At 40.3% G+C, this 22,280-nt stretch overlaps 1 pseudogene; it reads left to right on the top strand.

Moving 5' to 3' along the window:
• Positions 1-22,280, top strand: part of LOC122133910 — a 97,209-nt pseudogene that overhangs the window by 3,211 nt on the left and 71,718 nt on the right.

Below are 22,280 nucleotides of genomic sequence, written 5' to 3'. Positions count from 1 at the left end.
GGCAAACTAAAATTCAAAAGTGACCTAATTGCTGCTATACTTTTATTATAAGTTTTCATATATTTAAAGCAATTCTTTCTTTTTTCCTGCACCGTGTGTTTATTTACGCAAATTACGCATGATTATTATTATTTTTTTTTTTTCAATTCCAGTTTTATGTGTACCCAACAGTATACTTGGATTTTCATACATTTATATGCACCAATAAAATTATTACTGTGTATTTTTGTTTTTTATAAAAGTAAATCTGTTTTATTTTTTGCAATGTTGTACTTTGCAAGAGCGCACTCCAACGCGTCCCACGGATCCCACGGAAGGACGCGTTGGAGTGCGCTCTTGCACAGTACATCATAACGGGAGCAGGGCAAACAGGGAGGGAGGGAGAGAGAGAGAGAGAAAGAGAGAGTGAGACAGAACGCGCAAAAAGCACCAAGGCCCGTGCGCACCTACAGCTCCAAACGCCATCTGTTAAAGCCAATGCTCAAAAATTACTCAAGCGTACCCCCCGACACTGCTTTTTATCTAAAGAAAAATCATTGTTAGCGGCTCAAAATAAACAACAGATTGCCCATTAGCACTCTACCCCTAAATATCTGCAGATTATAACCGCGTTGATGTGTACGGTTATGGGTATTATTTACCGCGGCCATCTGCGTCGGAGAAGCGACATCTATGTGATTTCTATTATCATTCCCCAAATAAATAGCGCAAAGATCTAAACAGAAGCATATGCGACTCTTCATTTTTGAAGTGTTATACATGTGGTATAATTTGTCATCGCAATGACCGTCCAAGTGTTGATATTCATTTCAAACATCATATTTATTTATGCACATTAATAACACAAAGGTTATCTCTATCTAGAATGTGGGCATGTGTGTTGGTTTGCAGATAAAACATTGTTTAACAATGTATGTGGGCTAAATGAATTTTATTTATGCACATTCTCTTGACGAATTTTAATGGATGAACTTGAACTTTGTGGCATAAAAAAACACGTTATTATTTTATGTTTTATGTTATGTTTATAATTTATTTTTTTATTATTTTTATTTTTTTGCAGGAAAAATGCGGTTTTATATTTAATATCTTAAATGTTATATTTTATGTGTTATCCACTTGTTTAAAATGTCTTCACTGTGACTTTTATTTTAAGGCTATTATGTATGAAGGGCAAGATAAAAACCCAGAAATGTGCCGAGTTCTTCTCACACACGAAATTATGTGCAGGTAAGAAAAAACAAACTTCCTTTTCATTTTCAGATAATTATGAACTACTACATTTGACTGCGTAATTGAACGTTTTCAGCCATAATGTCTTGTCGTGCTTTCATAAATGCGTAACGCACATGATGTAGGCCAGGATCCAGGCCTCCGAGCATCAGACTTACAGAAAATCAATGAATCCCTGAATAGATCTGCCTGGATACGCTGAAAAGAATCCAAATGTTCAGAATTGTCAGGCGGCTTATGCGTAATGATTTACGGTTCGCTTTGCGCCCTGCTCTGCGAGTTTCACAAGTTCTACTTCAGAAGCGCAAATTTGACCGGATCATTTGGTGACATCGGACTTATGAATGATTTCACTGGACTTTTAACACTATAGAGGATGAATTGAAATTCACACACACAGCGGTCGGTTCAGATGGAGATGTGTGTGTGCGCACTGCCATTTTTTTTTTTTTTTTTTTTTTTTTGGAAAGTGGCTTTTCATCCTCAGCATTTTAATCGTGCGCCACTCTGTCTGTTCTGATTTTTACCCACACGCCACAGATAAATCCTTATCCTGTGGTTATTTTAAAAGTAGAAAAATTAAGATAAATAAAATAACTGCACTAAAAGAGAACCCGACGCTTATCGAAGCAAGCACTCAATTTTCCACCAAATCGGAAAGGAATCAGAACCTTGGGCAAAGGTCACGCCACATCGTTTTGCGCGCTTCAGACGTTTAAGAGTTTACGGAGCCATCAAGAAAGCTCCTCTCTTGCACTCTCTTGCTTGTGTCAAAACCGCACAGATGCATTTCAGAGTCCCAAGCAGAGGTCCATAGACATACCTTAATCACTTTAGCTGTCAGCTTTAAGGAGCTTTACGTGTTTTCCATAGCATATGGTGTTAATTTGGCTCACTTAGACATGTAACCATTATACAAGTGGGCTTCTTTAAATTCAAGAGGCATAACATTTTTTTTCCCTCTGTAGTTTCAACATTAATTAAAGCAAGCATAATGGAAGCATCTTCAGGGCCTCAAAATGGAGGCATTGGCACATTGTAGGAGACTGATGGAGGCTTTTTGAGCTGGTAATTAATAAGTGCCCCACAGAAATCCTGGTTGAAGGTGGCATCTTGCATCCTCTCCAGACACAACAGCTTGACAATTAGAGGTAAACAAAAGCTGGGGCTGAGAGAGAGCTTTCCCCCCTCCCAGCCTCCTGGCACCCCCTCTCCTCCTCTCAGCACTAAGACAAACACCAAAAACATGCTGTTTTCCCTCCTTCAGCCACAGCGCCGGGCTCCGTGTTTACCCGCCGCCCGCATCTGTGAGAACTGCAGCCACCAACACCATCCGGCTCAGCCAGAACCTACGCCAAACACCTCGGCGGTTAGCTAGAAAAGAGGACGAGAGAGCGTGTCAGATAAATAAATCGAAACACACGGTGCTAGGAGACGAAAGACACATGCAAGCTGTTTGCTGATGCTCTCATATCTCATCTCATGTCTCGTTTTCTCTCTCCCTGTGTTCTTCTCCTTAAGTCGGTGTTGTGACAAAAAAAGCTGCGGAAACAGGAACGAAACACCCTCAGACCCCGTGATCATCGACAGGTAAGACTATCTGTCTGCTTCCTGCCTCTGGTCTGTGAGCATAGGGCGCTGTGGCCCAGCATTCTGGCCCGGGTTTGCCCCACGTTGTTGTGCGGTGGGCCGCGCAGTTGGGTTGACATGGGGTGTCTTTAGGGACCGTGTAATTGCTGGTGAGTTGTCAGGGGAGTGCTTTCCTCGAGACTTGCAAGCAGTTCACTGCATCTAGAGAGCATTTGGCTTTAAATTCACAACTCTTTCATCGTAATTTGTTAGCAACTACTCTGCTTATCTTCTCTATAGACAATGCACTGCCTCTCGCTGGCTTTGTGGCACGACTGTGTGCTGGAGCAGAGCAGTAATGTTGCATCTCCAAACGTGCATGTTCGAGGGAAAAAGGCATCTTTACGTTGTGCTCTGTAGTGCTGCCGGTGGGACATGAGTAATGTTTCTGGGCTGGCTGTTGGCGGTTGCATGTTGATCACATTAGGGAAAGCGTGTTCAAACACACCGGCTCCCACCGACTGGGTAATTGACGTTCGCTCTTTCTTTCTATCTTTCTTTTTTTTTTTGCAGCTTATGTTTCTCTTTGTGAGTCTGGCTCAAGGTTACACTTACTCTGCGAGACTTACACTTCTTCTTTTTTGTCCAATTATCCCTGTGGTGGCAGCACGTACATGGATTACGGCAGGGCAGGTCTCGGACTCGCGGCTGAAACGGTAAATGTGACAGGGAGCACTGGCTGCTGGAGTCCGGGCCTCCTGGAGATTAGTGAGCTAGAACAAGCCTACCTTGCTTCCCCAGTTTCCATCTGCTGTAAAGAGCCATGAATAACCAGCAAGCAGTGCCAGCGGCAAGAGTCTCTCTTTCTTGTTTTCTCACTTAGCTGTTGCAGAGTTATCTCCCGATCAGGAACTTGTCTGTCCACTGAGTGGGAAATTAGATTGGAGGGTGAGATGATGGGTAAAGCCGGGAACGAAATATGCGCCACCAGTGGATAGCAATGCTAATGTTTGACTTGCTGAAATAGCTGTTTGCTTAGCGGGGAATGTTTGGTATCTGACAGAGGGAACATCTCTCTTATTAGTAATCAAATAGCAGTGACCAGTTGTCGCTGTCACTCACTGTACATAAAGTGTGTGAAGCATCGGAAAAAAGGACTCATGCCCTGTGTGTAGAAATTGTGGCGTGTTTGCGTGCTTGGAGGTCTGAGCGTTTCCCGCTCTCACGTCATGTGGTCGTAATGTGGAAACCCTACCGTACTACACAATAATGTGAGTGAATTAGTTCATGTGGGGAGAGGCTGTTTGATTCAGATGGATTTTTATTTTTTTTTTGTTGAAAAAGAGAAATCATATTTGATTAGAGTTTGGTGTTAACATGTTGCTAATTCTGCATTGCTATAATGAGCATAAAATGATTGGATTTGGATGAATTCTTTATTTATTTATTACATTCTGAGATTTTCTCACCCATGAATAAGCAATGATGCCTTACAATTTGGCTAAAATGTGGTGTCTTATGAGGTAGCATAAATGCTAAATATTAATTCACATTAGCATAATGATGTAATGCCTTAAAATGTTACCTGTGTAGGCGGCTCACTAGGTTTTGGCACAGAGCCCCTGTTTATCCTTTTTGAGGGGAATAGGAATTCCTTACATCTTCTTCGGTAAGCACTCTCAAAGAATGTGAATCAATCCCAGTAACCTTGGTTATCTTTGCATTAAATGATTAGCTTGTTTAAACAGACGTTCTGAAGAGCTCTGACAGTGTGCGAACAGTAATTAGTTACAGGACCAACATTCATGCACTCACTGTAACTCAACCGCAGGATAAAGAAAAGCTAGTGGGGCGAGAGAGAGAAAAAAAAGAGGAGTCCCAGCGAGGAGGAGGAGGAGGAGGATTTGTTTTGGTTTTCTGAACAGAAGATAAAACACACATCACTTCCTCTTAGCAGATCCTGAAAAGCATCTCAGGCAGTCAGAGTTGATTCTCCCCACCAGCCGTGGCTTATACAATGTATTTACCTTTAAAAGAAAAAAAAAACATGAACACTTTACAACAGAGTTTCACTGATATTTACTGCACTGACTCTTCCCATAAATTGCTGGGCTTTGTGTTGTGGCTAAATAGAGGTGGATGGATCAGATGTCTTGGCGCTTTGTGCTTCAATCTGGTGAACAATATGTGTAACACTAGTAAAAGAGGAAAAGGAGAACAGCCCAAAGAAGTTCTGATACTCGGCAAAAAGGAGGGATATTGTGGTAGGTTGAAACGGCGGATAAAAAAGCTCACATTTTGATTGTGAGGCATCTGAAAGACTCGAGAGGATCGTTTTCATAGAGGGGCGATCTGTTCTGTCGGATCACAAAAGCAGATGTGCTTCATTAGCCGACTACATTGTCTGCATATCACAACTGTGAACAGATGATTTTATCCAACGATCAGAGAACAAGGCGGCCGAGAGAGCCCGGAACGCACGGAAACAAGAGCGTTCGTGCAGGTGGGGTGTATGATATAAAGCTAATTTGTAATCACAAAACCAATTCTGTGGGGTAATGTCTTGTTAGGTCCATCTTTTTTTCTTGTCTCTGAGGAAAAAGTGAAACATTACAGTACACCTGGGAGTTTTATGCATAGCTAAGATACATGCATGCTCAGTCACCAAGCATTTGCGTGCACAGGAAGTAGAGCCAAAGTGCAATTGTGTGAGGGTCGACTGCATTATAATCAAAACATTTTACTGGGTTGGACTTGGGATAGATAGATAGATAGACAAAAAGAGGAAGAGAATGTTCTGCTAAACAGGGCTATGGTGACCAGAAGATCTGGTGATCCATTATCAATAACGTTTTCAGCCACATTCTCCCAGATGGCACATGGGCCAGGCATACTGCTCGTTGGCACAGGCTTGGACAATAACTGGCACCCGCTCGCTTCTGGCATTTTCAATGGAGTTTAGGAGACTTATCATTCCAAATGTGTCCTATTTTCCTGTAGTCAAGCCAGACATCTGTTTATACTATTTCTCTTGGACTTTGGTGCAGCTTTAGGTTCTTCACGAAGAGAAGAAAAAAAAAAACGAGAAAAACTTGGTTGTATTTCACAGCTGTTACAAAATTTCAACCTCAACGGGTCTTTAAATATTTCACAACCCGACCCTGCTTTGCCATGGATTATTAATTGGTATTTTTGAAAGATAGATTGAGCCTCAGAAATGAGGGGTTCTGTGGCTAGACTCGAACTGTTGTGGGTGATGTCTTGAACGCACATGTCAAGTGTGAGCCCGGGAACATATCGGTCCTAGAACTAATAATACCCTTCTGACTCAAGAGCGATCAGGGTTTTCCTAGCCAACCGTTCTCCCTTTCACTTCCTTTCAGAAAGGTCAAGACATGCTGACCTCTGACAGCCAACCCCCTCCCTCGACTGAATAATTAATGAGATTGACTTATTTTTTATTTTTTTTTTGTCAGAGTACACAGTTGTGTAGCAGGACGGTTTATGTAGCTCATTTCGCTGAGGCTTCTGCACCTGTTCGGACCGTGTGGTATTTGGGTCCCGATGCTGATTTAGCTAAACATTCATTAATTTTTCGTACCGGAGGACCTTTCCAGAAGGGATTACGCTTGGTTATTGCCTAGGTCTTCCTTGAGCCATATGCCGGGTAAAAAAATTGTGTTCGAACTCTGCCTGTAAAAACCAACACAGATCGTTCTTCCGTTTTTTTTTTTTTGCCCTTTTGTTTGTATCTTCTCTGACCAGGCTACTTAAAAAGACCTCCTCCCTCTCATCCATGCACAGGCCTGCCTCTCAGAGCTGAGCAAATGCCAGCATTTAGAAGGTCAGAGCTTTTTGTTGGAAAAGCGCTATGTAAATTAGCACCAGCAAAAGGGACATTAAACAAAATTCAATTCATTGTCTCCCTTAATGTCATTTACATTTTTGGCTCGGGCCCGTCCTGTCGAGGATAATTTTGGAGATGATTTTAATTACATATCAGTGCTGGGAACAGAGGGCTGTCTGGAGCGAGACACATTTGGATCACCTGTAAAGAGAGGTTTATTTACCAATGCACTTGAATGGCAGGTTTTCACAGGCGCGTGCGTACCGTAATTAAGCCCATGTTAAGAGTTAATTCCTCTGCCTGTTTTTTCCTCCAAAGAAAGACCTGTTTTACCCACCTTGTGCAGATTTCTGTGGCTTTAATCCTTGTTTATTAGCTTTGAAACCTTCTATGCACTCTTAAACATAGACAAAATTCACATTTAGTGGATTTAATGAACCAAACTGAGCTGTCTTTTTCAACATATCAGTTCTCAGAACAATGTGCAAAAGTTGTACATTTAGGGGTACAACCACAGTACCCTTAAAGAATATCTCTGTACCTTATTTACAGCCAAAAGTTGCATAGTATTAGCTTAAGGCTTTGCATTACTACTCTAAGGTCCTATGCACATTTGAGAGGTAGATAAGGTACTAAGTTGTCTTTTTAAGGGTACTCCCCCAGTGACAAACTGTGGTAGCCCTAAAGGTACAATTTTTCAGATTTCTCTGATAGTATCCAAATTGTTGTCCAATCACATGCTCTATAAAATGAGAATGCCCCTCCCCCTGATGTCACATGACTCTGGCTAATATAGCAAGTAGCAAATCACACTGTGACATAAATTAAGGACTGCTCAAATAAAAGTACAATCCCCCTGGTATGTCCCACCCAAACTTCCTGTTTAATAGGAAAAAATACCATGCAGGATTTGTGAAACAGAGCGGTACGGTAGAGGGCACTTGAACTGCTGCTTTTGCCTCCAGCCACGAGAGTAATATTTTTATTTATTTATATCTTACCTTTTCCAGGTGACATTCAACAGACTGTGTGTGTGTATGAATGTTTTATTCGAAAAGTCCTTGTATCTCCGGTAGAGCCACAGCAGGCTTGGAGGATGCGTATGCACGTATATATGTGTGTTTATGTTCACAGAGACACACGTGTGAGAGGAGGAGAGCGCCGGAGCTCCATTAGACCTGATTAATGAGGTTGCAGACAGCAAATATATCTCTGGCCATGTAACAGCCTCATTGCTGCAGGTACACAGGTGTGCGCAGCAACTCCTTATTTATGAGACAGTCAGCAAACCCTCTGCTAACATCAGTGAGAGAGAGAGAGAGAGAGAGAGAGAGAGAGAGAGAGCTTTTTCCTTCAATGAGCAAGTCCAGTTGTGGCCAAAGTGAAAGTAGAGTGTAGATCTCACCTACGGGATGAAAAATAACACCAGAATAGTGTTCATGCTGTCACACAGTGCTATACTAGGTTGCTTGCAAGTGTACTGCTTTGGTGTAGGTTGTGTAAAAGGTGTCTGGCACAGGTTTAAAGTGTACAATTGCTAGTTAGATGCACTCTTCCCTATGTGTAGGGCATCAGTTAAAGGTGTGGTGTTATTTTTGTGCCTCTAGAGGCAGTGAAGTGTATTGCAAAAATAATGACTGTATTCAAACAAGTTTTAAAGACACCCCCTATCTGCCATAGATGGAAAAACAGTAATGTTTTTGGTTGGCGGTTTGTCTTACTTGGACAAACTGATTGCAATTTGAGTCTGGCACAATTTATTATGTGCAATAAATTAAATGTAAACTTTTCTTTCAATCGATAAACAGTTAAGCATTTAAATATTAATCCATCTTGCATTAATAAATTGAGGATTTTGTAAAAAAAAAAAAAAAGGAGAATAGGGCAATTGTTTTTTAGTATGCAAATTATTAATCATTAGCATACTTAAGGTTCTCCTTATGCTGGCTTGTTTGAAATGTAGACCAAAAATCTTTTGTAAATATTTGTTAATTGCGCTTTTGTCTCGTCAACATAATGATATACAAAAATGCCTTTGCGTGCAGTGTGGATGACACTGTCACCTTGAAACTCTTCAGAAACGACTACACTTCTAGTTATGAACTAGTGACTTCTGTCTCACTAGAGGGATCAAGAGAGGGAGTGAGTGAGTGAGAACAGCTGGCTCTTTCTAACTGTGAATAACTGACAGTTGTCTGTAAGAGGTATTAATGAAGATTGCCACCTTTTATGCGATGAACTGAAGGGATGCCAGATCTACAGGAGGGAAGAAGCAGAGAGCTTAACCTGCCCTTGGCAGCTAGCACTCAACTCGCACTCACACAGAAAATGAGAAACAGCCTCTGCGGTCAAAAAGCCAAACCTTAGCGCTGCCACACATTTCTCACCACATAGAAGTGGGTCAAGGCCTAGCAGATGTCCGACAGCACACACAACTCAAGAGCAGGCTTCTCCACAACTATGTCCTCTACGGACAGAGGTAAACACTTTCATATCTGAAAAAAATATTCGTTGCTGCTCAAACCCAACTGGGTTTTCAGCCTGATTCAACAGGAAAAAAGTTCCTAAGGTTTTTTTTTTTTTTTTTTTTTTTTTTTTTATAAAAAAGCAAACTTTATTCACATTTACATTTGGTATATGTTTTATCTTTTTGTTCCTTTTATATGTTTTTATGTTTTTTCTTAATATTTAAAAAAAAAAAAAAAAAAAAAAAAACATTGTCATGCTTTTTTTCATGCTCTTTTTCCTGTGACATGATTTTGCACTTTTGCATTCAGTTTTGTTGGCTTTTAACACCCATCTCTGGTGTCTGAAAGGAGATGGACGTTTATTTTTAAATCATGAAGGCTTAAGAAAGATCAATGATCTTGATTTAGCTGCTACATGCTATTAGTACTGCCAATGGCAATGTGTGCTTTTCTTTTTTTCATGCCACATGGGTCTGTGTGTGAGGATTGAAGAGGGAAGGGGGAAATGGCTCTAGCATGTGAAGACAGGAGGGAACCCTGCACTGTGTTGTTGTAAGACATGCTGCATGGGCCCTGTAACCGGAAGACGCTGGCTCCGAGGAGTCTATAGTGACAGATGAAATCCACACACACTCTTAGTGGTGAGAAAGCAGCGGATGTAAAAGTAGAAGAGAAATGTGAAAATGATAGTTTTACTACAACAACCAGCATGAGTGCGTATGTGTGTGTGTGCATGTGTCTGGTGGAGATATTGAGAGTCTAATCAGGACTCTGTGGAGGGGACATATGTGCCTTAAAAAGCCCCTTTTATTTGATTGAGCGCACAAAGCAACGACACTCCCCTTTTGTTGGGCTATGTGAAAACCCCCGCTGAGTGTGTCAACACGCACACACACACACACATGCATATACACGCATGGATTCACATGCAACAAATACTCACGTGCAAAAAGCACAATTATCGTCAGACACATAAAAATGTGATTCCACACACACGCAAGCATGCAGACGTGCACAAAAACTCACCCCGGGCAGTTGGAGAGGGTGTGCTGTCACACAATAGCCCAGTGCGGGTTCACGTTCCTTTTGAATAACAACCGGGAAAATTGAATCAGTTGTGGTTTAGGGAGGACTGACTGGAATGCATGTCCGAAGTTCATGACGCTTCCCTCCGTGAATGCGGCCAACGTGTCCCATTTCCACAGCTCAACCTGTTTTGCTCTAACTTCACACCATGGATGGATTCAAAACAGATCTGCTTCAATCGCACATAGCTAACAATGCTTTAAATCAAAAGTTTATTTTTATTTTGACTACTTCTGCAGTTGTTTCTAGTTCCCGGGCGCTGCGGCGCAGCAGAATGTTTTCATGCTAAATTAAATTGACGTGTTTGGTTTCCTTTCGGCCACATTGTCTATTTTACATGTGCGTGTTTATGGAGTGTCCTGTTTGATTCTGTCAACACTATGTCAGTGTGTGTTTTAGGCTGTAAAAGCATGATAACTGGCTTTTGGTTTGCGGTAGATGTTGGCTCAGTAGATCCGTACAGTTCTCTTTTTCTTATTCGCAAATACACACCCACAACATTTGTTTGCCATTAGGAGCAGTTTGTAAATCAGATCAGGGTGTTGAGTGTGTGCCGTCTCTCTTGGAAGAAATATCCGTTTCTTGTCCCTACGATCTCTCTCTCTTTTCAAAAAACACAAAGCTCCCATGTCTTTTCTCTTTTTAAACCACCCCCTCCCAGCCACCCACCCACCCACCCACCCAACCTCCATTCCCATTTTTCCGAATGTGGCAATCTGTCGTGTGACACTGCTGAGATTAGGTTAGGAAACAGTGTGAGGATTGTATTGGACATAGTGCTGGTCGCGCCAATTTGAGGTCGCAGGACAGTGATCTGGACATTGGGCACACGCCATCAGCATCTCTCTGTGAGAGGCACTGGGCCTTGGCCGTCGCCTGTCCCATGGGCTCCCGGGAGGGGCCATCAGCTCTGAAACCTTCAAAAAAAAAAAAAACTGCAGCAAATAACTATCATTTATTAAAGCTGACAAGTTATCTCTAAATATAGGCCCTTCTGTCAAAAGATTATCGGCTACTGGTCCCTTCTGCTGATAACAAAAGCATGTTTTCGAATCTCACATGAACATTTGATGGTAGATTGCGCTCACTTGCACTGGAGGACGTATATGTGTGCATGCACTTGTCTTTTACTGCCCTTTGTGAAGTCAGAATTACATTTTAGGCGAAAAGGAATCAGAAACATTCAAACCCAGAAGTCAGCAGTGAGCGTGTAGTTGAAAGGTTAGGCCACCCATTTCACACACTGGCTCAAGGCTATTTATCATTATAAGTGAGTCTCTGCTTAAGTTTCCCAAACCCTCATTATAATCATTCCTAGCAATTACAGCATCCAGAACCCCGTCTGCCATCCAGCACACATCATCAGGCGCTTACTCGGCTCAAAGCTGCCGCTAATTTACATTGTTTTAAATATGGGGTGCGATGCTGATTGATTGTTGTTGCTGTAGGTCGACTTGATAGAATATCATTAGGCATGCTAAATATTTGTTTTACTCTTAAATTGTTTGCACGCACAAGGCAAGGCTGTTTAGCTGCTCGATCGTATGTTGTAATGCAGGATAAATCAAACTTTTGAGATAAATCTTGGTTTGTGTCTTATTGCTGACAGATGCCGCAAGCATTTTTAATTTGCATATGCGTTAAAAAGTCATTATGAAGTCTCGCTTGTTCCTTTCTTTAGCATTTCTGCAACTAAATGCTAGCAAAATATGGTAAAAAAAACCATAGTATTCCTTGAGTATGTATGCATGCAACATCAAGGCCTCGCTCTCTGTGTAAAACACTAAGCAGTCGCTGCATAATTGTCCTCTTGTGAAGAATGCACAATGGCGCCAGGATGATGAATCGATGGCAGATTGGACGTGTGGTTTAACTGTCATGTCCCTCAGATAAGGGGCTGCTCAGGGATTGCTCATTCTCACTGCTAGCCTGCTAGCTTGCCAGTTTATTAGCGCAAATCCCAAATGTTTAGTAAACTCATTAGGCTCCATCTAATGCTAATTTATCATCATAGATGGACCACAAGAGGAGCGGGACACTGGGGCGGCCGGGCCAGGGCTTTGACCGCTGGCTGATCAATCAGTGCTATAGGGGCTAGCATGTTTCATTAGATCCACTAGAGTCGGATGAGTTTTATGGATTTCACTCCTGAAAGTGGGATTTCAGGGGGCTTAGCAAAAGTGTGGTGGCTGACAACACTTATCTACAGGAATACATGACAGGGTTTTCATTTGAGAGCTTGCTATTTCATCGGCCGCAGATAGATAAGGCAGCTTTTTAAAGACAAGGGGCAACATTTAGGACGAGAAGAGAATATTGCGGGTTATACAGTAGTGGAAAAAAAGTGCCGGGTAAGTTTTTCTTCTCTGTCTAAAATAACTGGCCTCTTTGTAGCGCGAGATGTCTGATCTGTGCAAATCAGCTGGACTAATTCAGAAATGATGTGCTCCTTATGATCTTCTGGTCGGGAAGCGTACTGAACTTAAGAACTTCATTGATCTGTCCGGTCTCTCTGAATCAATCATTTAAGAAGAGACAAAAAAGGAGGCGTTCTCGTAGGTTCCCACTCCATCAGAGCTGAGAAATAGGATTTCCTTGTCTCTTTTGTATGCTAGTCTTTAGCGACAGCTTGTATCTCTTTCTCTCGTGGAAATGAAACAAAATAAATAAATAAAAAACATAGGTGGTGAATAAACCTGCCCAGACTGTGATAATAAAATATGACAGGCGTTTCTTGGCGCTGGGAAAGGAGTGTTGTAATTCACCTGACTTATGTTCTCCTGTCTGATTTAGCTTCAGATTAAAACCCACTGCTTGGCCAACCAATTGAAATCAGATCCAGTCACAGCTTGCCTGTATTGATCCCTATTTAACATCAAGGCTGGGAATGGATTGATATTGATTAACTATAAAACTGCTGGCTGGCTTGTCCAGAGACCTACTCAATATGCTGAATGAAAAAGTATCGTTCCTCTGCCCTTCAATGAACGAGAAAAGGAACATTAGCACATGTAAAACAACAGCAGAGCTTGGGCTGTAGGAGTTGGCAGACGGGATAGGCCATTCCCTTTTTATTATTATTATTATTATTATTATTATTATTATTATTTTTTGTATTTTTATTTTATTTTATATTATTGTTTTTTTGGGCACACATTTTATATATATGTATATGACAAGAATACCGACAAGAATATGGAAATGGTCCTGAATCTAGCAGGGTTGGCATAAAACATGTTTTGAAAGTGAAATGTCAAGGGTTATTAATTGCTTTTCAATGATATCCCCTCTTTCTCTGCCATTAAATAGCAGTAAAGGCACTAAAAATATAAAAGATGACCATAAACATCACTTTTGGGCCTCTTGTGTGGGTGTGTGTGCAAATCCCAGCACCAAACCCAATGATTACATAGGTATAGTATGTCATGGACAGTTGTGTATAATAACAATAATATACTTCCCAGATAAGCTTGTGATGAGTAATATACACCTGCGTTCAGTCACAGATTCATGCTTGCACGTGTATGCAGTGACTCAATCGTCAGAGCTCGTCTGTCCTGAATTGGGACCAGTTCCTCCAGCTCGTCCGAGTCCTGGCTGGATCTCCTCTCTCCCTAAATCTCTGTGTTGAGAGCCAGAGGAGGCTCTGCATCTGTAAGAAATTACCCTCAATCTTCCACATCCAGGAGTTTACACTTCTGTAATGACAGAGGAAACCACTGGCCTCAGTAGGGTGCAGATTTTAAGGGATGTATTTAAAAAAAGGCATTCTTCTGCCAGACCTACAGGATTACTCAGTGGAACTGACCCAACACACACACACACACACACACACAGGCTCTGCGTCCACCCCACATTCTGATGCAAGAACATTGCGAACTGAATAATAGCTAGATTTTAGTTTATACTTACATTGGCTTGCTCAAACTCAGCTGTTCCACTTTGTTATGGGAAAAAAATCATAGTGATCAATTGTTCTTTTAGGAAAAAAAAATAAAAAAATAACATTCTTGGCATAAAGCGCACTGAATACTGGCTGTAAATAATGTGGTGTTGTGCAATGATTTTTGCTAGCCAAGGCTGTTATTAGCATTTTGCAATGATCTTCGACCCCAAAACATTTTGAATGTAGCACAAAACATGTTTTGAAAGAGACTGGTCTAGGGTTATTATTGTTTTTTATTTCATTTTGTATTATTATTATTATATCATATATTATTATCATTATTACAACTGTTATTATTTATTACAAGTATTTAATAATTTTCATATCTATTGATCAATCATCTATCTATCTATCTATCTATCTATCTATCTATCTATCTATCTATCTATCTATCTATCTATCTATCTATCCAATTTATTGCAAAAAAAGCTAATTTTTATTATTTTATATACAGACTAGTATATAATTTGCAGATGCACTATATATATATATATATATATATATATATATATATATTATATATATATATATATATCTATATATATATATATATAGTGCATCTGCAAATTATATACTTAAATGTATATAACATTAAAAATATATTTTACATATAATAATTCTATATAATATTATTATATGGGATTATTTATTTATTCTTTAAGTATAAATTGCAAACACATCGTAACAGTACAGAAATAATGCATCACTGTAGTTTTCGGCTTTGACTTAGCAAAGATAAATATCTGACACTCTTACAATGAAAGAGAGAGGCACGCACACACACAATCTGGAGTCTATTTGTCTCTGATAGGGCAAATCCAATTTGATTCCTTAAGTGTTGATTAAGGTGGTGGGCTGAAACAGGCTGTCCCTCATTGAGTGTTTGTTGATTATTTACCTTCCAGCTGGACATAATGAAGAGCAGCCAATCAGAGCGTCGCTCTGCCCTCCAGCGTCGGGTCTCTTGTTTGGTCTACTGTATTGGTTTGCTTTCTTAGCCAGCAGCTAAACCAAACTAATCACCACTTGAGTGGGTAGAACTGAAGGACAAATGACACTCGGTTTGTGTTAGAATCCTCCAGGCACAAACTTGCTTGTCCAAAGAGTAAGACCAGGGGGAGAAAAGGGAAAGAAAATCATTCTCAGGGAGGGTGGGTGGCAAAAGCACTTCAGATATTCACATGTGTGTAATGTGAGATTGTCACAGAGCCTTTAGCTCTTTTGTGAGGGGTTTAGATGGAGATCATTGAGTAAAGACCAGGATGCTTGCGCTGAGAAGCAAGAATTAGCGCATTCACGTTTGTTACCTTGTATATCGTTTACGTTATCAAACAGAATCAGCGTTACGGCACTCAAAGTTTTGGCTGCCAAAATGACAAGTATTGATCGAGTAAGTCTGGAACCTTATATCTGTCTGGGCTTCATCGGATCTTCCTGATTTCGAGCAATATCTCAAAGCATGACTTAAGATGCTGGAGGACGGATAGACACTCAGTAATCAGAGCCAGCTGCGATGGATGCCTCTGTCTCCGTTTCTCCATCTGGCCAACACGATGGGCAGAGCATGCTTTTGCGCCAGCAAAAACAACAATGTAAACAGATTTAGCCAGTTTTATCCACACAAGCTAAGTCAGGTAGGATATGCTAATGCTGTTCCATTTATATACCTGCATAATAGATAATATAAACTTATGTTGGAAGGTTTGGGTTTTTAATGTTTCTGACTGAACTCTCTTATGCTTACCAAGGTTGCAATTTTTTACATCAAATATACAGTAAAAACAGTAATATTGTTAACTATTATTACAATTTAAAATATCTGTTTTCTATTTTAATATAATTTAAAAAGTAATTTATGCTTGCGATGCAAAGCTGCATTTTCAGAATCATTACTCCAGGCTTCAGTGTCACATGATCCTTCAGAAACCATTCTTATATGCCGATTTTCTGCTCAAGAAACATTTCTTATTGTTATCAATGTTTAAAACAGCTAAAACAGACAAACAGTATTTTTGTTGAAACTATAGTAAATATTTTTGGGATTCTTCTATACTGTCTCTTTCGATACATTTCATGCATCCTTGCAGACTAAAAGTATTAATTTTAAAAATGTTCTGTAATTGTTCGCTAAACTGGCTTCATATTACTGACTAATTGATGCATCTTATTTGATAAATGGATGTTGATCATTAAGCGTAGGGCACATCTCCCTTTGTATCACCAAATTCTGGCTAAATTTAATTTCTTGGTTGCGTTTTCTAATGAGAAGACTTTTACAATTAAAAGTTTGTGCTTTTCTGAGTTGAATGGAACACAGCATAGTTGCGCTCACAACAAACAAACATGTTCAGAACGAGTTTCTAGGTTTTTTAATACCGTAATCATTCCAATAATTCCAGTGATAGTGAGGAGAATGCAATGGATCTGTGTGTGTTGACAAGACGTTGCTAAGCAGAAACGGTGGGGGGGAGAGGAAGTCCTGGGCAAGTTTTCCCGTGAGTCAAGGCTTTAATTGGCCTGTGGGAGGGAGAGAGAGAGGGAAAGAGGGAAAAGCAGTGAAAGAAAGACTTGGACATTATCTCCTCAAAGTGTCTGGCCTCGTGAGTCACCGCCTTAACTTCCTTCTGTTAAAGTGGCCAATCCTGACAACCTGACACAATCCAGACAGCTCCTCAACACACACACATTCACGTCCCTCAACAGGTTAGCTTTACGACCCCTCTAACTAGGCTTAATGGCAGACCACTTCACCTTCTCTCCTGTTGAGCCGAACACTTTAATTGCTCAGAAAACAAGTCGGCTCTCACAGTTCTTCCGATCCTGCCGTCACCAAACCTGCGCCCGCTCGTTTGACGGAAAGGACAATGAACACATTGACTTGCACTTTTACACCTTACGGTCTCTCCAGGGATTGATAATGATGCTTAGCTAAAACAACTGCGGCCCCCAAGTCCAAATTTTGCAGTCTCGCCATTAACCCGCTAGCCCGAAACGGTTTATTAGCTTCATGCGGTAGCGAGTCTAGAGTCGCTTTCCTGCATGTTAGCAATTCCCCGATTTTCAAGCACACATCTTGGAAGAGTTTTCCCAGTGACGCGTGTTTGTACAGGGGTTTCACCGGCGAGCAGCGGTATTGCATCAGTTACACGTGTCGATGTGGTAATTAAACCGTACACACAGTCAGATGGTGCTTGCACACACACACATACACTCTCTCTCTCTCGCTCACAGCTGGCACTGTTGTTAAATATCGTCTCTTTAAACATACAGAAAATAATAATGTTAGGCCAAGACTGGGTAATTTGTTTCACGAAGGAAGTTATTAGCTCAATATCCAAACCTTGAATAAGGTCACACGTCACATCCATTTAAAGGTGAGCGTGTTAGCATTTTAGTGTGTTAACCTGTTGTGGGGCAGCACAGTTTCTCTCACAGAGACAGCAAATTAGTATGAGGCACCTTGTGGCGGCAGCGCTGACTGAAATGATTGTAACAAAGGCTCATTTTGAAGAGGTCAGGCTCCTCCTGCAATGATTTGTTGTTCATGAATCTACTTTGTGCCAATTTGTGTGTGCATGTGCAATCAGATGCGACTCAGGGGCGAGTTCCATCATCTTCACTTTACTCGCTCGTACTGGGAGTGTGTGTTTGCGTGAATGTGTGTGTGTTCCTCCACAATTTGACCCGCGCGCCTCAGTCGGATTCCCGTCGAATGAGATTTTAATCACCTTCTGCTATCTCGACAACAACCGGGCCGCCAGTCCAGCTCAAGCTTCCTATATTTATGATAATTTTTGTTGTTTTTCTTTCCTTCTCTCTCTTTCTCTCTCTCTCTCTCTCTCTCTCTCTCTCTCTCTCTCTTTTCTTTTATTGAAATCACTGTTGACTGAAGGATGTAATCCTGATTAGCGGTGGCTGTGTGTCCATTGAAGGGTGAAAGGCATCAGAACCATGTTGGGTTCACAGGCACCGAGTGAAATTGAAAAGGGGAGATGGTCTGAAATGCTTCATGGATTCGTCACTCCAGATAGACACCCGGATATCAACCCCGCCAAACCAATTCCTGCTCTGTTATTAGAGGACACACGTACTACCTCGAATTAAGCAGTGTACACGGCATGAGTATGTGCTTACGTGGCAAACACATTCATATGGGTTTGAACAGTGTGTGGAATTAAGTAGACTTTTTCTTTCTGTTTACACAAGCGATCAACCGATTTATCATCTAAAGTGATTAATCGGCCGATGTTTGACTTTTTTTTTTTTTTTTTTTTTTTTTTTAGATTAAATGTCACCACTTGTAGCTGGTAGTTCTTGTTTGCGTTTGTTTTCAGTCACTGGCATTGAATAATAAACTGCTTTCAATCACTTTTCAAAGATGCAGAAGTAATGGTTAGTGATTTTGTGCTAATATAAAAATCTTGAGTGTGTAAGCGATTGAAAAAAGCTGCATTTGACCGATATATGTGGCTTTTTTGGGATTGTGGCATTTGGCTGATAAATGATTACGCAAGATTTGAAACTGATAATTCAGTCAGATTTTCAATCAGTGCTGATAGATAAACATTTTCTGCCTTCAGGAGTTTTGGGGGAAAAAAAGTAAATGCAATTATTGTATTTCTATTTAAATAATAGTTTTAGATTTTATTGTTCTAGCAATGAAAATATGAGACTATCATATCAGCCGCTGATGAGTAATCAATTAATAGTTGCGATTTTCAGATTTTAAAACATTTCCAAAGTATAAAAACATTTTATTTTTTTTAGGAGTTTGGAAAAATTGGTTAATAATGGTCTGAGATTTTATTGCACTAGCAATTGTAATTAGTCCAAATTTGGCCGTTTGGAGATTATTATAACAGCTGATAGCAGTTCATCTATTAATAATTACGATTTTCAGATTTTAAAACATTTTCAGTTAGGAAAAAAATTGTTTACTATTGAGACTTTCAATAATTGTTTCAAATTTGCTAGAAATCATTATTTGACAAAATTTAGCCTTTTTGAGATTATCGATTAATTGTAGTAATTCCCATTTTCAAATTCCAACATTTCCATACTATTATTTTACAAAAAAAAAATAATAATAATTTCTTATGGCAAATATTCATAATATTTTAATATTTTCTTAAAGAAATCAGTCTGATCAGTTTTTGTTGTTTAAATTGGAATGATATACAGTTTGAATATTCAAAAAGTATTTATTTACTTATCTGTGCATTTCATATGGAAATTTTGGCATTGCATGAGCTGCCATGCTCTGTTGACTTCAGCACTGATCACTGAAAACCCCATTTTGTTCAACCACAAGTTTTAGCCGCTAAAAATACGAAAGAAAGCGAGGCAAAACAAATGTGATGTTGTTTCAGGATGTGTAGGGCCACCCCGCAGTGCTGCTGCTGTTGAAGCCCCAGTGTTTGACTGGAGAAAAATGAGATGACCACAGGCTGACGGAGGGCTGATGTCTAAGCAGAGAGCAGACAGGCAGCTCGCGGGGGGGGACGGGCGGGAGAGAGGGGTCGAGGTTTAGTCCTCCACCAGCGCTGAGAGAAAGTGAAAGGGGAAGAGAGGGGGAGGGCAGGGCAATCTATCATTAGTGACCGAATCAGACAGGGTAGCGGCCTGTGAGAAGCTTAAGAGATTCTCCCTTCCCAAACACACACACAGACAGACATTGGGGGGAGAAGAGGAGGAGGAGGAGGAGGAGGAGAAGAGAAGAGAAACAAGAGTACGAGGAGCACACAAACTCGCTTCTCAAAACCCGAACAAATGGGCTTACTCGACTTGCGGCCACTATATATTGTACGTCACTGATTAAACCCAAAAAGTGTGAGGGAATTAATCTGCTTAAGCACACTAAAAAATACATTTCGTAAGAGGATTCCGTAACCTCCTCGTAATCCATGTTTCGTTCCTTACAGCAAACACTGGTTCACACATAAATCACCAGCTGAATGCATCCCATAATTCTGCTGGTATAAATTGAGAGAGGAAGGAGGAGTTACAGCTCGTCATATTTGTTTTGCTTGAACAGGCCTGCTACATCCGTATTGATCCCATCGCTAATGATGCATGTTATTAAACATGATCGCTCATAGAAAATACGGTGACATTTGTCTTTGTTGCGCTCAAGAACGTTTGCCAGTGAGCTGACGTCCCTATTAAAGATCCGTATAAACAATCTCCGGCATGCAAATTAAAAAGCGACGGCTTACACACACACGCATGCACGCACACCTTCTGCATTCAAATTAAATTACTTTATTCTAATATCACGTCTTGACTGACACCTGCAACACTCATAAATGTTAATGACTGTGTTTTGTTGTCTTTATATTGTTTTTTTTCACCCGCTTGTTAGCAGGAGGAGTCCGCGCTTTTCAGATCCTGTCCTAACAAGTTCTTTCTAATCAGCCTCAGAATCTCAGGTTGTCAGAGAAACGAAAGATTGTAGGGCAAAATAAACCTTAAGACGGCTGTTCTGCCTCCGAAACGGAGAATAAATGCGAGCGCGCACAAAGACGTGCATATCTTACAATGATCTCTAAGAGGTACGTTACTTTGCCGTGTCAATTTATGAATCGACGCTCTCGTGTTTTTATCATTATTTACCAGGACAGGTCTGTGTTTGCAGCTGAAGGAAGTTAACTTCATCAGAAACAAGTTTCTGATGTCACTCCGAGCAGAATAAAATGCAACAGCATTGAATTCCTCCCTCGAGGGAATTCGAAAAAGAAAGCACTCAACTCTGCTCCAGTGCATAAGAAACATAAGTTTTTGAAAAATCGGCAATGTATTCAAATATTGATATTCGTGCTTGTCAGAAAAAGAGGCCTTGAAATTTCCACAGAGCTCTTGTTGTCAGAAAAAGTGTCAGATAATTCATAAATGCAGTTCAGAGTCCGCAGGGAGGAGCATGGTAGCGTGGATGTGGAAACAGAACAGAAAACATTGCCCTTTTTTTCCCATCATGTCTGGCAAATGTTCAATTTGGGCCTGTTGCATTTTTTTCCTTTTTTTTCTTCCGTTTCTTTTGTCTTGCTGTTTTTTTGCGTTTTGTGGTGTTGTTAAAGTGTTTTTGGGTTGGATGTGACTGTTTGTTTTTTCTGATTTCTAGTTTCCCCCTCTCAGCTTTCCGTTTCAAGGGCCAATGAGAGCGCAGCTGTTTTATTAGCCCGATACATCAGCACCACTTATACATGTGGCCTGCATTAGTAACCCTGAGACTCTTTCTCACACACACACACATGCTGTAAAGAGCTGTGAGTGACAGTTGTAATGATGTGACTGTCTCTGGTGTAGTGGCAGTCATAAGAGGCGTTTAAATATGCTTAGAGCCTCATCAAACTTGACTTCATTCCTGTATGCCAGCAGCACAAAATGCCAGAGAAATAAATCAACACATTTTCAAAAAAACATCTCACATTTGGCGCCAGCGCTCATATTTCTGAATACATGTTTGTGCAAATATTTGCAGCTTGAGAATGTATATGATTTATCTGTTTATAGTTTTTCTCCTCTGCAATTAGAATCCAAATAGTTGCTGTTTCCCTAACCCTAACCCTAACCCTAACCCTAACAACCCTAACCCTAAAAATCCCAATCTACCTCAAAATCTACCTAATCTAATTTAAATATATATCACTTTTAAGGTGGAAAACAGCACAAATGATATCTCATTAATGTCTCAATTGTTTCTCCTTGACATAAAAGAGATTAAATGTTGAAAGTGAAAACTTTCTAAAAATTTTCCTGAGGGAAAATGGCTAGTACTCTTGTGGGTTTCAGAAGATGTTTCCTAAACCCTGCTCAGATCTTCTCAGCAATCAAAAAATTTCATTTTAAACTCAAACATTTCTCATCAAATTATTCTTAGATCAAATTACCCCCGCAGTGCTTTTCACATTTTATTTTTTTTAAAGTTAGGAATTGTAGCAGAAGCATCTAAGACATAGCTGATAGAATGACTGTTTAAGGTGGAAACTTATATGAATATCTCATCGATGTCTCATTTGTTTCTCCTAGACATTTTGATTATGTCTCCTGATTCTAGTGAGTCAGATATCGCAATATGCAATATGAACTCAAATATTTCTCAATAAATTCCTCCAAGACCAAATTATCCCTGCAG

Source organism: Cyprinus carpio, chromosome A12 (genome assembly GCF_018340385.1).
Source record: "Cyprinus carpio isolate SPL01 chromosome A12, ASM1834038v1, whole genome shotgun sequence".
In the NCBI taxonomy this organism is placed as follows: Eukaryota; Metazoa; Chordata; class Actinopteri; order Cypriniformes; family Cyprinidae; genus Cyprinus; species Cyprinus carpio.
Note: the sequence above shows the minus strand (reverse complement) of the source record. Positions and strands in the feature narration are given on the sequence as shown.